Source organism: Danio rerio, chromosome 12 (genome assembly GCF_049306965.1).
Source record: "Danio rerio strain Tuebingen ecotype United States chromosome 12, GRCz12tu, whole genome shotgun sequence".
Taxonomy (NCBI): domain Eukaryota; kingdom Metazoa; phylum Chordata; class Actinopteri; order Cypriniformes; family Danionidae; genus Danio; species Danio rerio.
Genome location: NC_133187.1, coordinates 42,085,013 through 42,097,060, shown reverse-complemented (window position 1 = coordinate 42,097,060; position 12,048 = coordinate 42,085,013). Strand labels below are relative to the sequence as shown.

Below are 12,048 nucleotides of genomic sequence, written 5' to 3'. Positions count from 1 at the left end.
GATCTGCTGCAGTCCAAACCGAGAATCAGGATGGGGAAGAAAGGTGATTTAAGTGACTTTGAACATGGCATAGTTGTTGGTGCCAGGAGGGCTAGTCTGAGTATTTCAGAAACGGCTGATCTACTGGGATTTTCAGGCAAAACCATCGCTAGGGTTTACAGAGAATTTTCCCAAAAAAGAGAAAATATCCAGTGAGCGGCAGTTCTGTAGGCGCAAATGCCTTGTTGATGCCACATGTCAAAGGAGAATGGCCAGACTGAATCGAGCTGATAGAAAGGCAACAGAAACTCAAATAACCTCTTGTTACAACCGAGGTATACAGAACAGCATCTCTGAATAAACAACATGTCCAACCTTGAGATGGATAGGCTACAGCATCAGAAGGCCACTCCTGTCAGCTAAGAGCAAGACATTGAGGCTACAATTCGCACAGACTCACCAAAATTGGACAATAGAAGATTGGAAAACAATGCCTGGTTCTGCTGTGGCATTCTGATGGTAGGGTCAGAATTTGGCATCAACAACATGAAAGCTTTAATCCATTCTGCCTTGTATCAACGGTTTAGACTGATGGTGGTGGTGTTGTAAAGGTGTGGGGGATATTTTTTAATACACTTTGGGTCTGTTATTACCAATTGAGCATTGTGTCAGCGCCACAGCCTACCTGATAACGCAAATTATCTCAGACTGGTTTCTTAACATTGACAATGAGTTCACCAAAATCAAATGGCCTCCACACTCACCCGATCTCAATCCAATAAGGCAAATTTAGGATGTGGTGGAAAAGGAGATTCGCATCATGAATGTGCACCCAACAAATCTGCAGCAGCTGCATGATGCTATCATATCAATATGAACCAAAATCTCTGAGGAGAGGAAAGGGGGTTCAACCATGTACTAGTAATGTGTACCTAATAAAGTGGCCAGTGAGTGTATTTTCATTAGTTGTTTATTAATTTTAATTAATTGTTTACATTAGCATCATATGTTCTATTTTTATTAGCCGTTTTAGCAAAGATTTGTTATTTTTGAGTATGTACAGTATATTCAAGTTTTCCTTTTCATGATTTATAGTGGTATTATTTGTTCACTAGTGTGTTTTTTATTTTTATTTTGTACTGTAAGTTTGTTTATACCTGCACATTGTCTTCTTAACAGTACATCCTGCTGCTACAGTACTTACAGGCTGCTTATAACTGTGAAAAAGTTGTTTTTGCCTTGTTTTAGTTTTCAGGAAGCTTCCCTTAGACAGGTTTTACAGATGCTGGTGATTTAATTAGAATGTCTTTGAAGTATTTTATTCAGTCCAGTCTTTGTGAACCTCTCGCACATTTTTGAATGTGTTTCAGTTCTCTCCAGGGTGCGGTTATGCCTATTGCTTGTACACATTTTTCTATCACATCGTTCCCTACGCCTCTCTATCAATGTGCTTGGACAGAGCTCTGTGAGCAGCCAGCCTCTTTTGCAATGACCTTTTGTCTTATGCAAAGTGTCAATGGGTGTCTTTTGGACAATGTCAAATCTGCTGTCTTCCCCGGATTGCGTTGCAAAGAAATAGAGTGAGAGACCATTTAAAGGCCTTTGCAGGTTTTTCGAGTTAATTAGCTGATTAAAGTGTGTCTTCAATCAATACTGAACCTTTTCACAATATTCTGAGATACTGAATTTAGGGTTCTAATTAGTTGTCATCAAAATCATCAAAATTAAAAGAAATAAACACTTGTTTATTAAAAATGTATCAGTCTGTGTGGAATTAATGTATACATTATACAAGTTTCACTTCTTGAATGGAAATAAACCCTTTTTGAAGATATTCTAATTTTATGACCAGCACCCATCAGGTCATGAATACATAAGTACACTACCTGACGAAATTCTTGCTGTTGATTTCAGTTGTAAGAGCAACAAATAAACCTTGACTTCTAGTTGATTATTTGGAAAGGTGGCAAAAGGTCGATTTTTCTTAGGAGTCATCTGTTGAACTGCATCTCAATCATCACAAATACTGCAAAAGACCTATAGGAACCCACATGAACCCAAGATTCTAGCAGAAATCAGTCAAGATTGATGAAAGGAAAAATCATGGTTTGGTGTTAAATTCAGTTTGGAGGGCGTGCAAGAGATCTGCAGAGTGGATGGCAACATCAACAGCCTGAGCTATCAAGACATTTGTGCTGCCGATTACATTACAAACCACAGGAAAAGGCAAATTCTTCAGCATTATAGCGCTCCTTCTCATACTTCAGCCTCCACGTCAAAGTTCCTGAAAGCAAAGAAGGTCAAGATGCTCCAGGATTGGCCAGCCCAGTTACCAGAATAAACAATATTGAGCATATCTGGGGAAACATGGAGGAGGAGGCATTGAAGAAGAATCCAAAAAAATCTTGATGAACACTGGGAGTCCATTCCAGATGACTTTATTAATAAGTTATTTGAGTCGTTGCAGAGATGTATGGATGCAGTCCTCCAAGCTCATGGGAGTCATACACAATATTCATTCTTTTTCCACTGCAGCATGACTTTATATTCTAACTGTACATTATTTCTGTTAAGTGACAAGAATTTTGTCTGAGCAGAGTCAGACCTTACTGTCATTATTTGATAATTAAAAATTATAACAGGCATGATCATATTTTATTTAGGTAAAATAAGCATAATCTAGAGGCCTTTGCCTTTTATATTAGCCACTTCTAATACCAAATGATCAAATAAAATTCAAGTTATTATTTGCTGTTCTTAGATGCAAGACTTCCATGTACATGAACTTGCATAACATATTTTATTGACCTTCCAGACATCGCACACGGGTCATTCAGTTGCAGTCTAATTCATTCATTCTCTCCATTTCATGGGAGAAACTAATCCGTCTTTTCAGGACAACTAAACAATATCATTACCTCAGCTGACTGTATTTATAGGCATGTTCTACCTCCCACGATCAGGTTATTGTAAGTCAAATGTAAAGTCATAGGGTTCAGAAACTGTAGAGTTGTGAGTACTCAGCGCCCAATCATCTGCTCCGTATCTCAGTAAAGCTGACACTAATGCACCGTCGGATGAGGAAAGTGACACACGATAGACCGATATCAGCATGGCCCCAGGCTAAGATTGTGGGGGCTCATGCGCAGACAGGTCTCGAACGGGCCAAACATCCCATAATTAGATCTGTGGGTTGAGAAGGAAATGGCCTCATCGTCTGATCGGATAACTGGAGAGCATGGCCGAGAGATTAGAGCCGTGTAATGGTGCAGCCATCTCGCTTAACACAAGCAGCCGAGCTGTGATAGACTTGCCAGTCCGATCAGATAGCATCTCATAAACGGTGCCACAGATGGCAGCCCTGGAGGTGAGGATTGCAAACTGATGGGAGACATGCACAGTCATGTTGGGCCTGTTTCATTAAGAAACCTGCCACGGCGGGACGATACACTGCCTAATCTCGTTCATTGAGTGTGCTTAAAAGATTTATAATTGGTGATTGGTTTGGCTGTTTTGACCATTTTTGCTAAATGGCCTGGGATTTTCCAGTAAAAAGGTGCAAAAGTAAAAGAGGCTTATTAAATGAGTCTTCTTGGGTATTTGGTGAAGACTGGTTCAGTAAACAAACAAACAAACAAACAAACAAACAAACAAACAAACAAACAAACAAACAAACACTGGGTTACTTAGCCTTAATTTTGTCCTAAGCAAATTTGCAGAGAATTTCAATTAGGTTTACATTGGAATGCTGGGCAGGCCATTTCATTATTATAATATTTTCAGTGTTTTGACCATGCTAATGTAAGAAGTGTTTAACTAATTTTGTTGTGTTAAGGGTTTTGTTGTTTTACCACGGCGGGATGATACACTGCCTAATTGTATGAATGGTGATTGGTTTGGCTGTTTTGACCCTTCTTGCTTGGCCTTTTTTTGGTAGCATCTGATATACTGTGTTATTTTTACAGTAAAAAGTGCTAAAGCAAAAAAGACCAATTAAATGAATCGTCTTAGGAATTAGGTAAAGACTCTGGTTCAGGTTAAAAATAAAGTAAAACAAACAAACACTGCGTTTCTTAGCCTTAATTTTGTCCCAAATATATTTGCAGAGCATTTCAATCAGGTTTACACTGGAATGCTGGGCTGGCCATTTCATTATTCTAATATTTTCAGTTTTTTTAAACATATGTTATGGGTATTATTGTCCTGCCATGGCTGGATGATACACTGCCTAATCTCATTCATTGAGTGTGCTGCATAGATTTATGAATGGTGATTGGTTTGGCTGTTTTGACCTTTCTTGCTAAATGGCCGTTCAAGAGTTCACACTTAGCTGATGATTGATAGTAAAGCTATTTTGGTGTGCTGTCCCGGGAGAGAGCCCTGAGCTTATAAGATCTTCGAGCACTGGGCTCCCTCCCGTTGCAAGGCGAGAGGGGAGTTTGAGCTCAGGTAGATCTCGATGACTCCCCTTCTTGCTTGTTGTAGCTAAGTGTCGGATATGTATGCTGAAAGCTGTACTCAGAGTTTAGCTAATGTATTTTTGATTAACTGTTTAGAGTGCTTGTTTTTGAACTGTGGGAGGAAACCGGAGGACCCGGGGAAAACCCACGTGACCACATGGAGAACGAGCAAACTCCACACAGAAATGCCGTCTGGTTTGGAAAGGAATTAAACCAGGGGCATTCTTGCTGTGAGGCAACAGCGCTAACCGCTGGCCACAGTGACGCCCGTTTGAAAGGAGGGAAAGTAGGGTTGGGTGGGGGGGTTTCTTAAAGACGAAGATATTGAGATGAGAAAATTCTGGTTATTTATAGTGAGATAAGGATCGTCTGATAGGATAATCAGTCATTAGCTAAAGTTGGAACAGCTGTGAACAATCATAAGCATGTGATCCTCTCGAAATTTGTTTATGAATAAACTTCCCTTTTGGTAGCATCTGATATACTGTGTTATTTTCACAATAAAAGGTGCAAAAGCAAAAGAGACCTTTCAAATGGGTCATCTTGGGTATTAAGGCCGTACTCACACTATGTACAGTTCCTTTGAACCGTGCCAAAGCACGCTTGTCCCCCCTCCCATCTCCACTGACGGCCCGCACTCACATTACATTCTGGCCTGGGCACGCTTACGTCATCAACGCTGCACTGTTCAGTAAGCACTCTCACTCAGCACAGTGGAGATTTCTTTAGTTATATCATTTAAGTCCTTTGAAATGCAGTGACACGCTTTCTAAGATTTCCCCGAACAGATCAGCCACTTTTGACGTTCATAAACAGTCATAAAGTCCTCGTGCTGCAGGAATTAGGAGGTTTGCTGAATTGCTGCAGCTGTCGTGCAGTGAGGGGTTTGCTTCTTTAATAATTTACGACAGTTTGCGTTCACTGAACAGTAAGAAGGATTAATTAATCCATATGTAACAGTCCCTTAAAAGTCACGTTCCGCTTTCAGTTTCGGGCTTAGGCACGTTTTGCACTCACACACAAGCTTACCGCACCAAAGCCCAAGTGAACTGTGCTCAGGTACACCTCTTCCAACCGGGCCAGGATTCAGAGCACTCACACTTCTCAAACGATCTGGGAAACGGGCCTGAGCACGGTTGGGATAGCAGGCCCTAAGTGAATATTCTGTATCAGATTTATTTAGCCATAATTTTGTCCCAAGTAAATGTGCAAAGAATTTCAATCAGGTTTACATGGGAATGCTAGGCTGGCCATTTCATTATTCTAATGTTTTCAATGTTTTAAACATGCTAATTTAAGAAGTGCTTTACTTATTTTGCTGTGCAGTGTTTCTTATTGTTCTGCGTGAAAGCTTCTGGCTTATTGGGCTATGAATGCTGGAGAGAAGCTATGAAGGTAATTCAGTTGCGAAACTCGAGAGCTTGCAAATGTAAATGTGAGCACTTGTGATAATAATATTTGTATGTGTAGGTTGAAATGTACACTTACAGCTCTGATGTGAACAGCTGAAATCCTCGATATGCGCACACACACAACAATCAACACACTTGTGTTTTGAATTGGAAGTTGCAGATTAATAGTTGTGTATTTGTAAAATGTCATTCACAAATACAAAGTGACAGACACACGTGTGCACGGCAAATTTGACTGCATCTTTGCTCTACAACCACAGGTCGGCACTCACAACCTCTCAGATTTGTCAGTACAACTACAAATCTCCTGCGCTCTGACTTTTGCTACACATCTCCCGCGATCTCTGTAGCAGAACTCATCTGTGCACTCGCAGATGCAGAAGCGTGAGCAGCGCGGGGCAGGGGAGGGGCGGGGCTGGTGTAAAGCTGTTTCATTGGCTGAAGCCTGACCAATGAACAATGCCAGCAACCAACAGGACTGAGGTGCAAAATAATCATTTCCCACGTTTATTTTATTATTAAGGGTTTATTTAAACTCTTTTCTGAAGAGATTTTTGTTAAAAATCATAAATTCTGTGGAAATGTACATACCAGTAAAAGAGCAGCAAAACCAGTTTATTGGTTACAGCCAGCCAATGAGATGGGGCGTTTCTGTTTGTCAGCACACAGGGCAGCTCACGTTGTTGGAGGCCTCGAGCAATCAGAGGGTAAGTTATGATTTTTTAATAATTATCTATATGTTCAATACTGTTAGCTAAGCTAAGGACTGTGCTGGGTGCTTCTCTTGTTTGTTTTTTATATAAGAAACAGTTATGAGTTATCTAGGAGTTGCTTTCAATCATGTTATATGGTTCTAAAGATACGATTCAACCCACATGAAATAAGAAGTTGTAATAGTATTTATAGTAAACAATATTACGTTTTTGAACCATACTAACAATAATAAACTGTATTATACTGTATATATTGCAGTATCTACAACTTTGTTAATGAATGCAACAGCACACTGTAGTATTAACTAGCATGAACTTTAATAAATTGAAGTATATTTACACACACACACACACACACACACACACACACACACACACACACACACACACACACATTAATAGCAATTAAAAATAACACTAGGCGTTTCAGTTTCTTACAGATCATACCGGTTTTGGTTATAATAACCTGCATCATGTCTATCTATTCATCTATCTATTTACATGTTTGTGTACAGTGTGTCCTTTATATCACTTTTTTAATTATGAACGTTACTAACTATAGGTTATTTCTCAGTTTCCTGTAAGGATGGAGTGACAGGAGAGATCAGCATGTTTCAAGTCGATGAGGAACTCAGAGAAGCTGCATAGCTTGAAAAGGATGTTATTTATGCTAAAGATGACATGATGATCCAGCTCATCTACAAACACTTCAAAATGATTCAGATCATTCAAGAGGAAGCCAACTTTATTTTTTCTTTTTACCTGCCAAGATGACTACAGATTTGAACAAAACACACACTCACACACACAACTTTTATTTTGATAATTGTTTAATGTAGTATTTTTACACTTTACTGTAAAGCAGGGGTGTCAAACTCAGTTCCTGAAGGCCCGTAACCCTGCACGTTTTTAGTTGCAACCCTGCTTCAACACACTTAAGTGAAAGTTTCAAACAAACCTGAAGGACTCAATTAGTTTGATCAGGTGTGTTTAATTAGGGTTAGAACTAAACTTTGCAAAGCTGCAGCCCTCCAGGAACTGAGTTTGACACCTGTTCTGTAAGGGAATGTAATTTGTCAAATAAAATTTACAGTCCAAATAAGTGTAGCGCAAATGTCTAGTTACTTGTATTGAAATATTTCAGGGTTTTTCCTTGTTCATAATGAGATGGAGGTGGTAAATCCAACTTCATCATTACCCATCAAATGTTATCTCCTCTTTAATACTTTGCTCAAGCCTTTACTAATGGTCAGAAAGCAGGCCGTTGTGTAAAGCTGGTTGATGCTCGCTGTAATAGAGAGAGATGATGACAGTTCAGCTTATGTTGCTTAACCCTGCAGATGAGATGCTCAAAGTGGACCCTCAGCTGAGCGATGGACACTGTCTCCCTCACCTAGTTGCTCTTCCTTTGAACACACATATCATATTGAAAGATGCAAGTTGTGGACCTAAATCAGATGTAATGGATGTAGATGTATAAATTAGAAAGAAATGAAACTGCTTTAAAATGTATTAGGTTTTACATATAAATGCGTGTTCTTAACAGATTTGTTTCAACTTGATATTTGCATAATAAATGGCATTAGAATGTTTAGTTTTAAACAGATAGCTATATTTCAATTTTTTCAAATTTAAGCTATATATATATATATATATATATATATATATATATATATATATATATATATATATATATACATATAAGTATACTTCAATTTATTAAAGTTCATGCTAGTTAATACTACAGTGTGCTGTTGCATTAATTAACAAAGTTGTAGATACTGCAATATATACAGTATAATACAGTTTATTATAGTTAGTATGGTTCAAATTGTATACTATAAAAATTCAAATTGTTTACTATAAATACTATTACAACTTCTTATTTCATGTGGGTTGAATCGTATCTTTAGAACCATATAACATGATTGAAAGCAACTCCTAGATAACTCATAACTGTTTCTTATATAAAAAAACAAACTAGAGAAGCACCTAGCACAGTCCTTAGCTTAGCTAACAGTATTGAACATATAGATAATTATTAAAAAATCATAACTTACCCTCTGATTGCTCGAGGCCTCCAACAACGTGAGCTGCCCTGTGTGCTGACAAACAGAAACGCCCCATCTCATTGGCTGGCTGTAACCAATAAACTGGTTTTGCTGCTCTTTTACTGGTATGTACATTTCCACAGAATTTATGATTTTTAACAAAAATCTCTTCAGAAAAGAGTTTAAATAAACCCTTAATAATAAAATAAACGTGGGAAATGATTATTTTGCACCTCAGTCCTGTTGGTTGCTGGCATTGTTCATTGGTCAGGCTTCAGCCAATGAAACAGCTTTACACCAGCCCCGCCCCTCCCCTGCCCCGCGCTGCTCACGCTTCTGCATCTGCGAGTGCACAGATGAGTTCTGCTACAGAGATCGCGGGAGATGTGTAGCAAAAGTCAGAGCGCAGGAGATTTGTAGTTGTACTGACAAATCTGAGAGGTTGTGAGTGCCGACCTGTGGTTGTAGAGCAAAGATGCAGTCAAATTTGCCGTGCACACGTGTGTCTGTCACTTTGTATTTGTGAATGACATTTTACAAATACACAACTATTAATCTGCAACTTCCAATTCAAAACACAAGTGTGTTGATTGTTGTGTGTGTGCGCATATCGAGGATTTCAGCTGTTCACATCAGAGCTGTAAGTGTACATTTCAACCTACACATACAAATATTATTATCACAAGTGCTCACATTTACATTTGCAAGCTCTCGAGTTTCGCAACTGAATTACCTTCATAGAAGCTGCATGGTTAACTGCTCTTAAACTCTGAAAACTGGACCGACACAGTTTTCATTTACTAGACTTTCTATGTTAAGCTTCTTTGACACAATCTACATTGTAAAAGCGCTATAGAAGTGAAGATGAATTGTTGCTGAAGGAGCTCCTGCTGCAGAAAACCCACCTTTTTGTCTTTTCCCTGTTTGACAACACAGGTCATGTTTCCACATAACATGCACCTCAGCAAAGGTTAGTTCGGTCCTTTAATTCCTTCCGCTGATGAGGAGGGGTTTGGAAACTGTAGGGTTTTCAGCCTGCTTTCTCTTAAATGTGTAGACACTGAATGCTGATGCTGGGTTCCATCACCCTCTGTTAATGCGTATTGAAGTATTACATAAGAAATAAATGGACCTCCAAATTTTGAACTAATTTTATTAATTTTTTATTATTGCATGAGGTGGTTTTGGACAAAAAAAGATCAATGCCTCAAGTCCAATGAAAGATGGAAACATTTGTCGAATAAACCCTGACATAGAGTCCCAGTTTCTGCTGATGGTGCCTTGTTAACTTTTGTTTACTAAGTTAACTACTAGGCTAAGTTAACTATTGTCTGTCATTCGATTAGATTTTAGGATTAGGAATTCATACTAATCTGTTTTCCTTTTTTTGTGAACTTTGAAAAGATTTGCTTCACATTAGGATGGAAATCAGGCTTCAGATCTTTGCTGTACAGTGTTGAACCAATTGTTTATTGACATAATGCATGTATCTCAATACATACTGTACATCCATGTATTTTGTGCACAATATGCTTTTTTGCACTTGAATTATTAAGCGGCTTTTTAAAGATGCAAAACTTTAGAAATCACAATTTTAGAGTCAACAGTTTATCATGGTATGGCTGAAATGGTCTCCCTTTGGTCTTCACCTGAATTATCTGCAGTTGGAGGATTTCTAAAGTTAGGATTTCTTTCTTACTGGAAAATTAGTTAAATAGTGTTCTTTAGTTTAGTTTTAAAAATAGCCACAAATTACCATCAAATTATTAATAATTGAGAACCATATTGGGAATTCTATGTAATGACAGAAGCAGTAATAATATGAATCTGATTACTTTGTGCAAAAATGCATAATAATAATAAAAATAATTTAAAAAAGTCTCAATTCAAATGTACTGATATAAAGAAAAATATATTGCATGACCAGTTAACTATAAAAAATAATCCCTTTTCAAGTGTAACATTTATGGAATCTGATTACTTTAAGTATCAGGGATTACTTGTAGTCTGACCCAGTACTGTGTATATGCATATATTCCAATAGTGCAGTGAAACTAATGATGGTTCAGGGAGTGCATAGTTTTTGTTACAAAAAAGAAATAGCTTGCTCAAATCTGTTCCTCATAACGAGGTGTTATGTATAGTAAGAGTTGCTCATTAGGTGAATGTTAGGGCCTTGAGCAATTCAAACTTCCAAAAGCAAGGGATACAAAGAAAGTCAAAGGACGAAGGTGAGGATTTTGAGGGCAGAGCTGGTAATTCCAAAACCGGCTAATGAGGTCTAAAGCTAGAATTCTACTTAAAGAAAATAACATTATCATCGAATATATCATACCTAATAGGGCCAGATGCACATGCAGTTTTATCAGAAGGCTTTGTTGTGGCTAATTATTTAAATCTTTACAAACAAATACATTTGTGAGATGAAAGAGCTTTTGTAGTGAAGTAAACTGGAATAAAATAGCGGTACGGTAAGGTTCAAAACACTTTTATGGCTGTTTCCACTGTCAAAAGGTACCAGAAAGTTAACTGTACCATACCATACAACATTTTGGGTACCTTTTCGAAAGAGTACCTAGCACAACAAAAGAGTACCAAAAGGTAGAGCAAGATTCATCTGACTGCTATTGGTTTACAGAGATACGTTACAAGCTTGTGCACAAACCAGGAGAATGAAAACAAAAGAAGTGCCATTTTTATATACACAGCCGAGAAATTACAGTGTTATAATATGTACATATAATAACAACCCATGGTCAACCCGAGCTTAAACAAATATTTTCGTCCTCTTGATGAACAGCCGCAAACCAAAAAGAGCAGAATCACCCTGTGCCCCATAGTTGAAAGTCGTAAAGTGTGAGCGGTTTTGGTTTCTTGTGTGCACTCACAGCGTTTCTGTATTTTAAATAATGAACCTGAGCTGATGTTAATAATGTGCGCGTGATTATTGAAGTGCTTCTCACATCCGATTCTTTTAGAAACGGACAAACGCACCGAAAACGTGCAAAAAACAAAGGAGAAGCCGGAAAAAACAATGACACAAGAATAAATGATTCTTTCAGCAACCTAAAAGATGAACAAACTGCCATGTTTAATTATTAACATCATCCTGTGGACTATTATGTACTCGGAATGACCGAATTACTTTCTAACAAAAGGTTACATGTACTGGTGAAGATTTAAGATACAGATGAGAGGTTTGCATTGACTGTAGGCTATGTGTTACGTGTTTTTGAACCCAAACAGGACTAAATGTATGTTGTGAGTAGTTTTTTTCTGTAAATGGTAACATATTGAAGATAAGGTCTATATATGTGTTCATATTTTTTTCTTTCTTTCTTTCTTTCTTTCTTTCTTTCTTTCTTTCTTTCTTTCTTTCTTTCTTTCTTTCTTTCTTTCTTTCTTTCTTTCTTTCTTTCTTTCTTTCTTTCTT

The 12,048-nt window shown here is 37.9% G+C and overlaps 2 long non-coding RNA genes across 4 annotated transcripts in view; both read left to right on the top strand.

The window, feature by feature from the left end:
- LOC141376863 (uncharacterized) overlaps positions 1-12,048 on the top strand; it is a 378,076-nt gene that overhangs the window by 68,000 nt on the left and 298,028 nt on the right. The window lies entirely within an intron of this gene.
- LOC141376714 (uncharacterized) lies at positions 6,214-7,666 on the top strand. The gene is made up of 2 exons (XR_012387710.1): positions 6,214-6,558; positions 7,139-7,666. It is a non-coding gene; the product is annotated as an uncharacterized lncRNA (long non-coding RNA).